Source organism: Neovison vison, chromosome 2 (assembly GCF_020171115.1).
Source record: "Neovison vison isolate M4711 chromosome 2, ASM_NN_V1, whole genome shotgun sequence".
Taxonomy (NCBI): Eukaryota; Metazoa; Chordata; class Mammalia; order Carnivora; family Mustelidae; genus Neogale; species Neogale vison.
Window position 1 is genome coordinate 238,304,392 of NC_058092.1, and position 12,778 is coordinate 238,317,169.

Below are 12,778 nucleotides of genomic sequence, written 5' to 3' on the forward strand. Positions count from 1 at the left end.
CCCCATACCTGTTCCCTCTTTCTGGTCCCTGGAGCTCAGGCTGGAGAGAGGAGTCCCTCCGGCAGGTAATAGGAGCAGCGTTTTTTTTTTTTTTTTAAATATTTATTTTTTATGTGTAAGACTGAATGATTTTATCAGAGTTTTTGATTTCCCGAGGAGCAGAGCAGAGAGTACAGAGGTCCGTGGCCCCGCCCACGTCCACACATTGTGTCCTGTGGTTAATATCTCGCCTTCGTGTGACACGTTTGTCGCCGTTAACAGCAGCGCTGACACCCCGTTATCCACTGTGCTCCGCAGTTTACATAAGACTCACTCTGCCTTCCGTGCCGGCCTTGGGTGCGACATTGCGTGTGCGTAGGGTCATACACACACCGTTATTTCTGTTTCCAACAGAACAGCTTTACCTTCCCTCAACCCCCGTCAGCAAGGGCCGTCCCGGAGCTGGAGACGCGGTGGCGGGCACCTGCGGGTGCGGCCCTCCCTCACCAAGCAGGGCAATGCTCCTACGAACGCCAGTCGCCTGTGCCTGGGAACAAGGCGGGGGGTGGGGGCGGTCAGCATTACGGCACAGCGTCTCTGTGACCAGCCCTGGGTGCTTCCTCTCCAGAGGTAATGATGGCCGATGCCCCTCCCTTCTCCCCTCTGCACCATGTTCTGCACGAGGTGTCCCTGCGGGCAGCCTGGGCCGTGCACGTGGCAGGTGCCGATCGTGGTCCACCGGCAGGGCTTCTGAACGGGCCCTTGGCCGCCTCTTGTCATCTCTCCCTGGGCAGGATTCTGGGATGCCACCCACACTTCACGCCCTGGACCCTCAGAATCTCTTTATTCTGTCCTCTGCCTCCCCTCTAAACCCCCAGGCCTGACGCCTGGTTTTCCTCCTAAAACCACCCCTTGCTAACCCCAACCCCAATGTCCGTGGAGCCTGCACGGCTCCGGCAATGCCTGCTGGAGGAAGTAGAGGCTGGGAGAGTGTCCCCAGGGCCCAGGAGCCAGCGCACGCTCTCCCCGTTCCCACAGGCTCCACAGCCCATGCCTGCTGTTTCAGAAACTTCCTGACCTCCTGGGCAGTGGAGACAAGCCCTGCCTGCCTGTCTGGCTGCGTCTGGGAGCCCCGCGGAGCCGAGGCCCTACTGGGTGACCAGGAGCCTGCAGGACCCTTCAGCCTCCCTATGTGTTTAATGTCCTCCTGCCCCACGGGTGTCAAGGGGGGGCCTCATGACCCCATGGCCACACCTTGCCCTCCTTGCCCTTGTGGACACAGGCACCACTGCTTGGTCATCGAGGCCGTCAGCTTTCTAGGAACAGGCTGTGGCTGGGGAGCTGACTCCAGGCTACTCATCGCCGTGAATGGACCCCTGCCTCCGGCCCACCCTGGCTCCTCCTGCTCCTTCCCCTGTGGGCGCAGCGGTTTCTAAGGGGCCGTTGTTGCTGCTGACTGAGATTTATTTCTAGTAATTGTCCGTGTTTTATTCAACACTGACTCTTGGCCCCTTGTCTGTCACAGACACGCGGGTCTGTGTGTGTCTGTGCCCACAGGGTGCACGCCCGCACACGTATAGACACACCGTCCTTGGGCCTTGTCTGACTCTGTCCTTGTCCTGTCCTTGTCCTGGCTCTGACTCGGTCCTTGTCCTGACTCTGCTTGAGGTGCCGGGGCGGGACACCGCGGGCCATCAGACCCAGCCCCGCAGGTGGTCGGGCCTCCGGAGGGCAGGGGAGGCTGGGGCCATTGCCGAGGGCCGTGGTCTCAGCGGGGAGCCAGCTCCTGCCTTCAGCCTGGGGCAGCGACGGGCCAGGATCATGTTCTGGAACAAGCCGCGTGTGTGCGGGGAGGGGCGGGACTCGCTGGAGGTACGACGCGTTACACTGAGGACAGCAGAGACGTAGGGGTCGGGCTCTGAAGCAGTAACCCCTGTAAGCCACCGTTTACCCCCCGACAGTTCACAGTCCTGGAGGGGCGGGCGGGTTGCTCGGATGTCTACAGGGCAGACGTCCTCGGCTGCCAGGGGACCCGAGGGGACATGAGGGTGTGTGACTAGAGGAAGAGAATGCTCGCTCCTACACACACTGGGACGCTGGTGAACCGCACACCACGCCCAGTGAAGGACCACACACTCTGGGATTTCACTGATGTGCGGTGTCCAGGAAAACCGTATCTGTGGAGTCAGAAGTAAGTTACTGGTTGCCTGGGCTGGGCCGGGGCTGGGCTGGGGTGGGCTGGGGTGGGCCGGGGCTGGGCCGGGGCAGGGCCGGGGCTGGACCGGGGCTGGGCCGGGCTGGGCTGGGGCTGGGGATCAGCTGTACGTGCATGAGGGCTCTTGCTGGGGAGAGGGAGATGTTCTAAAACAGGATCGTGACGATGTTTGCGCGACATGGTAAATTTTCTAAAAATTATTGAAGCATACGCTTAAAATGCTTGAATTTTATGGTGTGTTATTTATACCTCAATACAGTTGTTTTTAAAAAAGTTAGCGCACAGCACCTGCAGAGGGAGACTCCCTGCCTATAAGACATGGTGGCAAACACTCCGGGATTCGGGATGTGTAGACAAAGACAGTCTGACGCTGGTGGACCCTCGACATTAGGTGTGTCTCCTGGGTCCCTACATGCCTTTGCTCCTAGAAGAGGTGTATCGGGGAACAGAAATAGGAGCGAAATGATGGATCTTCAGTAAATTCATCTGAGCAGGGACTGCGACAGAGCGACAGGGAGGCGCAAAGGGAGGGCAGGAGGGAGGAGGAGACAGAGGAGGGGAGAAAGGAAGCCACGGAAGAGATGTGGAAGGCGAGGTGGATGAGGAAGGCGAGGTGGATGAGGAAGGTGAAGATTTGTGTCTTTTTTTGGTGAATCACAGACCTCATCCCACCAACAAAAAGTTCCAGTAAAGATCAACCAAAGCCAGACTAAGCATAAGAATTTCTTAAAAAGGCATTTCCACTGGCATGTGTTGGCAGAGCCCCTTTCATGGCCGCTGATGCCCGTGGAGCACGAGGAAGCCGGGAGCCCCCCCGAGGGCAGCGTGAGCCGCGGGGGCTGGTGACTAGACTCAGCTCGGATTTCAGGCCCAAGAGCGCGCACCCCGTCATTCCCGCTTTCCTTCCCTCGAAGCACAGCCCTCGCTCTAGCAATAGAACCACATGTTTAAACTTCTCTAAAGTAGGAATTTCCAATGTGCTCGAAAGATGCAACAGGGCTGACTCCCATCCTGTGCTGGACAGCGGGGCAGCGGGGCAGCGCCTGCGACGAAGGAGGACCTCCCGGGCGGGTCGGCGTGGACCTCGCTCCCGCAGGCATTAGGGAGCGGGCAGCCTTCTGGTCAGGTGCGGAGACTCTGACTCTGTCTCTCCCTCCTAAAACGGGATAATTCCTGCGACTGCCAGATGCACCTGTGAGGTTGGAGCGGCTGCCTGGCTGGGTCTTGGCGCACAGACACATCCAGCCCTGACTGTGTGGTCAGAGCCTCGCCCGGAGCCCCTGTGTGGGTGGTGCTGCTGTTGCCCCAAGAGCAGCTCCTTCTTTGGTTCCAAGTTTGGGGAGCATTGCCCCGTCTGGCAATGGGTGCAAATGAAAGCGTTTTGCTTTTCCTCGTGTGTTTGATCGCACACGGGTATTTATATCTCGTGTCTTCGCTGACATCAGGAATGAGCATAAACATGAGGTAGAAACTCACATCACGTGCGAGCCAATGGGACCCCTTCTTTCCTTGTGTCACTTAGGCTTTCCTGTGTCACTGTAACCTGCCGGTTAGTGAGCTCTGCTCACGTCGCTTCTGGCCTCACTCTGGAACCCGGAGCCGAACGTGTGTTTGCAGCGACTGCAGGAAGCTCCATGAGGAGCTGTACCCCAGCAAGACACCTCCTCGGGCTATTGGCTTCACCCAAATGTGTGGAAAGAAAATCCTCCTTGAAGGTGCAAACAATTACTTAAGCACAAGGTACAAATGCGGGGGCATTACTACCTGCTGCTCCGTGAGCTGCGGCCATCGATCGCTAACTGCTCCCTGCGCCTGCTGTGTGAGCTCTGAAGACGGGACCCGGACCGCCTGCTCCAACAATGGCACCTCACAGGAAAGGCCTGGGAGGCTGTGTGTGTGTGTGTGTGTGTGTGTGTGTATGTTTCCAACTAAATCACCGTCTGAAGCTAAATACGAGGCTTTGAATAGATACTTGCAAACTTTATTCTCTGCGGCACCTAACTTCACAATGGTGGCTCCCCCCCCACAATTGATCAGATTCTTTTTTTTTTTTTTAATGATATTCTCTCGACACACAATGGTTTTAGCCACAAAATCCCGCTACCGTCAGAGCTACGAGGAGAAGCCCAGCACCCACGCAGAGCCCCTCCGGCCGCGAGATGGGGGCAGCAGGGTTGTTGATGCCACCGCCGTTTGTGCGGAGAATTTTAAATGCCATCGCACGTGCCAAGACCCTCTGTCCTCAGCCGGCCCCGGGGAAGAGTGAGTGTTTGTGTTCCCGGGACCTGATCTCTCCCTTCAGAGGGCGAAGGGGTACAGAACAGCCCCCCCAAAATAGGACGCTGTCCTGTTTTAAAGCTGAAGGCCACGGCAAGGAACAGACGCAGGCTGGGCGCTCCCGGCGCGTCCCGAGGCCTTGTCCGCGGTGGCCTCGGACGAAGCGTCCAGTCGCAGCCGTTCGTTAGCGACTGCGATTCGGGATACGTGTGTGTCAGTGTGTGTGTGTGAGTGCAATAGTGTGTGAGCGTGTGTGGCTGAGTGTGTGTAAGCGCAACAGTGTGTGTGTGTGAGTGCAACAGTGTGTGAGTGCGGGTGAGCATATGTGACTGAGTGTGAGCGAGCATGAGTGCAAGACTGCATGAGTGTGTGCAACAGTGTGAGTGCAACAATGTGTGAGTGTGTGAGTGTGCAACAGTGTGAGTATGTGTGACTGAGTCTGAGCGTGTGAGAGTGTGCAACAGTGTGTGAGTGTGAGCATGTGGGACTGAGTGTGAGCGAGCGTGAGTGCAAGAGTGCACGGGTATGCAACAGTGTGAGTGCAACAATGTGTGAGTGTGTGTGAGCGTGGGTGCGAGTGTGTGAGCGTGAGTGGAGAGTGTGTGTGCGCACGGCTGTGAGTGTGCGTGTGTCTCAAGCCCGTCTGACTTCAGATTCTCGTTAGGTGGGAACAGGGACCTGGCGGGTGCTCTGCGTCGGGATCCAGGAAAGGACCCGGAGAGAAGACGCTGGTGTCTGTCCCGGACAAGGACACGGGTGGCCACTCTACTGACACAGACGAAGCCGCCTCTGTGGGTGATACTGGGGGCGGGGGTTCCACAGGATCCCGGAGGGTCACCCACAACCGCAGCAGCCGATCGTCTCTGGGAACGGTGCAGAGGGCCTGGCGCAGCCGGCAGGCAGCCCGGGGAAGCCCGCACGGCCCCAGATGGGCTCCTGCATCTAGGACCGTCCTTTCTCTCTGGCCACCCTTGAGGAAAGGCTGTCGGGAGGGGGGTCTTCTCCAGAGCGGGGTGAAGCTGGTCTCAGCCTTTTGGTTCTCCCACTGGGAACCTGGGACCCAGGAGATCGGGTCCTTCTGCTCCTGGGGTTGCTGCTGGGGTCCTCCTCTCTGCTGGGGACAGGTTGGGGGGGGGGCGTTCCGGCGGCGGGGGAGGGGGCTGTGCTGATCACTCGATGCTGCCGCGTCGGGATCCCCGCACCCGGCTCCTGTGTTCACAGCCCGTCTGGTGAGGATGGCTCCGTGCCAAACCGAAGTGGCTGTGACCTCGTGGAAAGCGACCGGGCGTTCTTCTGTCCCAGCCAACGCAGAGCTGGCCGCAGGCTGGGCCGGGAGAGTGACCGCGGGCCCGTGCGGGGAAGCTCCGGCAGGCCGCCGCGGAGCGCTGCTCATCGTTCACGTTCACGGCGATCGGCTAAGGGCTTAGAACTTCCTGAACAATTCGTCTCTCAGAGCAACGAGCACACGTGACGCGAAGTCTCCCCCGCAGCACAGCGCTGGTAATCATTGCTCCTTGAGGCGGCGGCGGTCACGTAGTCCACGGGACTCGCTCGGAGGAAGGAGGTGCGGTGGGAGCGTGTTGTGCCGCCGTTCACGGGCGTGTCCCAGCAGCTTACCGTGTGCGACCCTGTGGGAAGGTGCGTGTGTGGTCGTGGCGCGTCGGTCTGACTGCTTTCCCCGAGCAGCAAACTCGCCCGGAGAGCGGGTGGGCCCAGGAGGAACACAGCGGGGTCTGTGGGGCAACAGGAGCCAGCCCCCGCCTCCGTGAGCCCGAGCAGCCCCGCCACGCTCCACCCCCATGCCGTGAGCAACCTTCCTCTCGCGCAGAATGCTGTTCCAGGCGGCCACGTCGTCCAAGTGGCCACTCAAAGGGCCTCTGGAACCTGATCCCAGGCACTGGCTTTATCTCTCTCCCGCTGATGCTCTCGACCTGACCCTTCTCGGCCCCCAGCCTCCGGCATGTGAAGACTGTCCAGCTCCTTGGCCTGAGGCACACGGGCTCGTCTACGTTTCAGGTGACGTGGCCCCTGCAGCCCCTCAGACAGGCCCCGCTGACAGATGTTGGTGGAGCAGATGTTCCTGCGGGAGTGGTGTCCGGGAGACTAGCCTGGGCTAACGGGCCCTCCGGGGCCTTCAGACCAACCCCACACTCCGCCTGTACCGCCTGAGCGCTCTGCCCTACGGAGGGCTGTCCTTGGGGTTCTCTGTTGGAGTCTGGCGCGATCCCCAAAGGCACTGGGATACAGCCCCGGACTCTCCTGGGTCTATTGACCGAGGATTCACATGACCTACTTTTCAGCTCAAGTGGGACACTGACCTGGGGAGCCTCGGACTGTGGTGCGCTGTTCCCGTGTGTGGGCCGTGAGATCACCCGGATGGAGCCCCTTGTGGGGATGTTGCCTTCCCTGATTGGACCAGTGTCCCCCGAGTGCCTGCTTTTGGCTGCGCTGCTTGTAGACCCTGGGAGGGCACGGGAGTGGGGCAGGAGCAGGGCAGCCTCGCTGCTCCTACGGGGCTGGTGTGGTGGGACCCCTGGCCTCCCGCTGACGGCATGGTCAGGGTCACAGCCGCTCAGGCCAGGGCTGCAGGGCACTGGACACTTTATGGCCCAATTTGAAAAGAATCCCCAAGCTGTGTTTCTACTCTCAAGCCATGTTAGTTTATGCTCTAAATCTGATTTCACCCAGAATTCTCCCCTAAGAGCCATGTCCTTGTCCTGAAGGGAGAAGCGGGGTGATTAGGGAATAAGATTGACCTTTTTACCTTAAAAATGCTTCTACGCGTCCCTCCCAGTGACTCCGCGCACAGGACTATAGCTCCCACGTTTTTCTAAGTGACCTGCTCCTCCTTAAATTTGAAGTGACTTATAGGCAGCGCTCCAGCTTGCCCGAACAAACAGACCGCAAAGTTGAACCGCAGTCGATTGTTCGCAGATGAATCCTGTATGGGAGGGAACCATCCATCTCCACCTCCCCGAGTCTCGCTGATAAACCATAAATCCATTAGGGGAGACTTCCCTCCGCCGTCTGCAGCCGCGGGTCCGCAGCGCTGGGGTTACGTCCCCGACGACGTGATTCATGCGGGCAGGACCAGCAGGGGACAGCCGTCTTCCAGTTCCGTTCTAATTTCCTTATGATCTCGGTAATATGTATTGTACAAACACACAGGAACCTGTGCATATTTATGGGAAGTGGCGGAGCTTTCCATCTGAGCAGCTGCATAAATCCACACGGCCCGAAAGGAAGGAGACAGGCAAAGTCCGGCTTGGCAGGGATCTTGGACATAAATTTCAATTAAAACGGAGTCGGGCAGAGTGGGGTTATAATCACGGCTCATTTTTACACCGACTCGCGGGCAGGTGGGGGAGCCGAGCTCGCCTCCGCCGTCTCATCAGGCCCTTGGCTAGAAGAGGCACGGGCGGCCGTTTGGGGAATTTAAGGGACGCGGGTCTTTCCCGGAGCCCTTTGTTCCCAGGACGTGCTGCGCAGGGCAAGCGGCGTCGCCAGGGGAGCGCATCCGTTCTCCGCCGCGAGGCCGCTCCTCTGCCAGGCGAGTGGGCGTCCACGGGCCGACCCGAGCGGGGCTTCGCTCCGCAACCGAGCGCGCAGTGAAGACGCCCGGCCTCGGCCGTCGGCCTCGTGCCCGTGCTCACGAGCGCGGGAACAATTGTGTCTTTCCGGGCTCCGCGCGTGCAGAGCGCCCAGCTCTGAAGGCCGTTGCGGGGGGGGGCGGTTGGCTTCAGCAACGTGGGGCCACCACAAGTCCGCTCTGGTCTCCGCGGCGAGGCCGGGTGCTGAGGGCCGGTCGCGTGGGCCTGGGCTCAAACCCCCACTCGGCCGCTCAGCACCGCTGCGACTGTGGGAAGAAGAGGCCCAGAGCGCTAAGACCCAGCTCCTCAGCTGCAAAGTGGGGGTAACATCCAGCGCCCGCCCTTCCGGGGACCCCAGAGGACACGACGGCAGTCCACAAAGCCACTCAGGAACGGTGTAAGCCGAGGAGTCCGCTTCAGCTCTGTCTCCACCGTCCGCAGCTGCAGGGACCCTGGTTTCGGGCACAGGCAGCGAAGGCCGGGGCCGGCCCCGGGGACTGCAGCAGGGGCTCTGGGGGAGGTGCCGGCTCCCAGGTGTGCGAAGCCGTGTGTGGGGGAGAGCCTGCGTGTGGGGGAGAGCCTGCGTGTGGGGGAGAGCCTGCGTGTGGGGGAGAGCCTGCGGCACGGAGCGGCCCGTGCAGTTTACACAGCTGGGGACGAGGGCCTGGCAAGGCACTGGGATCCGGTCCGGCTCCCCGTGGGTCCCCACAAATTCACACATTGAGATGTCCCCCCCCCAGGTGATGGTGTTGGGAAGCGGGGTTCCTGGGGGGTTATGTGATGAGGGGGTGGCCCGTGATGGATCAGGGCCTTGAGAAAAGATAGCGGCGAGCCCTCTCGCCCTTGCCGCCACGGGGGGTGCAGGAAGGGACGGCCAGGCAGCGGGTTCTTCTCAGACCCCCAGTCTCCCCGAGCCGTGATCTCGGGCTCGCAGCCTCCAGAGTGGTGAGAAGCCCGTGTGTGCTGCCTGAAGGTCATGTCGCCCGCGGTGGTTTTCTTACGGCGGCCTGCGGGGACCGAGCCGGCCGGAGATTTCTTCACCCTCTGAGCTCCCAGCGGGTATGGGCTCTGCTGGCCTGTGGCACCAGGGATGCTGTCTTCCTGTCCGCTCCCCCTGGCTTCCAGGGGCCCCTGCAGTCCCACAGCTGCGAGGCTGGGAGTGTCCTGAGGAGAAATCTGAGTGGCCTCTGGAGGGCACACAGTGGGTGCTTAATAAGTGGGACTCGACGGACTCTAAGTGCTGTTGGTGGCCAGACCTTAGCACACCTCTTGAGGTCACTGGTGTGAGCAGATGTCCTGGGGACGAGGTGCCATCGAGGAAACAGAGCAGATGGGGCATCAGAAGGACCCGGAGGATTGTCGCAAACAAGGCGAGGTGCGGACAGCGCGTGGACGGCAGTCCTGTGAGGTGCGGACGGCAGTCCTGTGAGGTGCGGACAGCGCGTGGACGGCAGTGTGCACTCCACAGGGCTTATCCTGGGGAAAGAGCGGCCTTGCTCTGGGCCCGGACAGCTCTGTGTCAGGTTATCGACTTGGGCAGCCGAGCACTTCTTAGCACCTCGCACAGCCACGGAGGAGAGTAAACACAGAACCGGTTCCTGCCCTGGGATTTTACCCAACAGGAGAGGGTTTCAGGCTCCCGGGGTGGCCAGGCCTCCTTCCCAGGACCCGTTACAGGACTCGGTGGTCTGTTCCTCCAGGGGCTCGGGGAAATGCCCTCACTGCACTCTGCAGGGGGAACGTTTGCATACGCACCCATGGGAAGCCTGTAGGGCCATTCTTTGGATCCTAAAAGTTATCCAAGGTCAGACCCCGGGTGAAGAGAGGAAGAGCGGTGTCCGCGGTGCCCTGAGCTGTTGGCAGATGGGGCGTGGGTGGCAGAGGCCGCTGTCACGAGGGAGGGAGGGCTTCTGTGGTGACGAACGGCTCACTAGAGGAATGACTTCTGGAATCAAATGGGGGCCAGAGTCCCGCTTCAGCCGTGGGCTCAGGGATGGGCCAGTGGACCCACGGCACGAGGCCTGTGGCCTCAGATGGGCAGTCCAAGCTGGGGGCCCATTTGCACTCGCCTGTTGTCCCAGAGCATCCCGTTTGCTATCTGCAAGCGCTTCTCACGGAGGCGCTCGGAGCGGGCCTGCGGACGCGTCCGTTTCTGCGTCCTGGGAAAACTGTGAGAAATTCAAGGAGCAGCCGACCTAGCCTTCTTCCCAAAGCTCTCCGCGGAAGCTCTGTGTGTCTTTGGTGTAAGTGGTGCAGCAAGTACCAGGAAGGCCTTGGGTCGTTAGTGTCTTGCCAGGCCCTCGGCCAGTGAGACGCCCTTGTGAGGCTTGTACTGGCCCCCGGGATGGTGAACTGTCCCCGGGGCCTGTTTGCTTGGGCTCAGGCTGATGGGCAAGGCAGTGGGAGCTGAGGCTTTTCTGGAAGCGTGGAATCTGCCCTCTGGACGGCTGTCCCATCCGGGTCGCAGGGAGAGGCTGCCTGGGTGGCCACAGCAGAAGATGGGGCATGAGCGTTCCTGCGGGGAAGGCCTTCCTGGGCCGCCACTTCTGGAACAGGGGGAGCAAGAGGCCTGTGCCTCTCCTTCCCTCCCCCAGAGACCATCCTGCATCCCCTGAAAGGCAGGGCTGGGAATGACGCCCTCTGAGTCAGCCGGGACAGAGCAGGCAACCTGCCTCAGCCCATAGAACTTCATCTCCGGACTTGGAGTGGCGCCTTCTTGCGTCCTAACCCACCACCTTACTTCGTTCCCAGCGCGTTTCCCTAGAGATGCTTTATCGTCGAGGTGACCCGCAGAGGAGCTGTACGTGTGGGGCAACGCTGCCTCATGTCCTGATGTTCACGCCTGCGTCTGCGCCTCTCTGGGGGGCATCGTGTCCCTCGGGCAGCTCCTCTCTCACAGGGAGTCAAGAAGCAGCTCACACATTACCTGCAGTTCTGCACCCTGGGAATATAACCCAAGACCCGCTTCCTGGGCCCAGGCCCCGGCCCCGTCGGTCACCAGCGGTCCCGAGGACCATGTTCGGGGTCCCCGGTGGGAGGCCTGACGGAGGAAGTCAGAAGCGTCCGCCCCGCGCAGGACTGTGGGGCTGAGGGAAGTGCGTAGTAGTGACTCAAGTGCGAAAGCGCTGCCGTGGGGCTCGGGAGAGTCACCACAGCTGGAAACGGAACCAAAGATGTCCAACTTTGACTACAGAAAAGGGAAGAACGCGTTGTCGGATAAATGAAACCAGGGGTGCTCGTAGTCAATAGCTCGCCTGATTCAACAGCCCCGGAGCTCGACGAGAACGACGGAGGGCAGCGGTCCACGGGCCAAGCGTCCGCGCCGCAGCCTGGTTTGAACAGCATCATCTGGAGGAAGCAAGTGGCTGTATTCAGGTAATTAGTTTAGTAATTAGGAACCGAAACCACAAGCTTCTAGCCGTCGGGGTGTCTGTGCCTTAGGAGAGAGTTTCGTGTTCTCATAGAGATGTGTCAAGGAAAAAGGGGACGATAGGAGGGCAATTTCCTTTATAGTAACAGCTGGAAAAGATCTCGAAGCTCTTGCCATCATAGGACACCCTGAGTGCAACGCTCCTTCCGCGGGACTGGCTTATCTCGACGTTCTCTGATAGGGAAAACAAAAACCGGTTACAAGGGAATTTGTGTTGATTTGTCTTTTTGAAACTACTGACTGTCATCTTTACTGCACTGAACCTAACGCGTCCCCGGGGCAGGAGAGAGACTCACGAGAAAGGGCGGGCGCGGGCGACGACCGGAAAGAGCGCGCCATCCATCTCGGACGGAAGAACCTGTCAGCGGTCCCATTAGCGCGCCGTCCCCCCACACTTAGTACCCGGGATGGCACATTTGTCTTGGGTAAGCCTTGCCGTCCCTTTCGCAGACCGTGAGCTCCGGGGCCAAATCCATTCTCACGCTGTCTTGTGGCCTCGACACCTCCATCCGGGGAGATGGGGACCTGCGTGCTTGTTTTCAGGGGACGGCGAGTCTCGCACAGCCAGCTCGCAGGCGGCAGCCCCGGACGCGCCGTCAGGACAGAGGACGGCGCGAGGAGGCTTCCGTCAGCCTCGACCTGGTCTGCCCACCTGGGCAGTGGACACATTCGTCTCCCTGGGAAACACGGGCGTCCTTCACTGAGCACTGAGCAGGAGAGACGGGGCCGCGCAGACCCTCGGCGCACGGGCTGAGGTCCTCGGATACCATCCCGTTACCTGACAGTAGGCTTTTAATGAAATAAAGTGTACAATGCTTTGCAAGTAGGATTAAAATATTGAGCCGCCATTGTGGTCTGCAAGACATATTTGATCAGCGTGACAAAACAGTATACTGTACAGCCGTCAACACATATATTCCTGGGGAAGTAATTACACGGTACCCACGGAGGGGGCTTAGCGCTCAACGCCACTGTTTTTCTAGGTCATGATGAAGACGGTGACATCGATGTGCTTCTCTTCCCCTTCATGATACCAAATGACACTAAAATAGAAGTTTGAAAAGTGTTTTAAAAACATGAATTTTTAAAGAGAGAATAGCCCTTGTTAGATTAAAATATTATTGACCTCGGGGTGCCTGGGTGGCTCAGTGGGTTAAGCCTTGGCCTTCAGCTTGGGTCATGATCTCAGGGTTCTGGGATCGAGCCCCGCATCGGGCTCTCTGCTCGGCGGGGAGCCTGCTTCCCCCCTCTCTCTGCCTGCCTCTTGGCTTCCTTGTGATCCCTCTC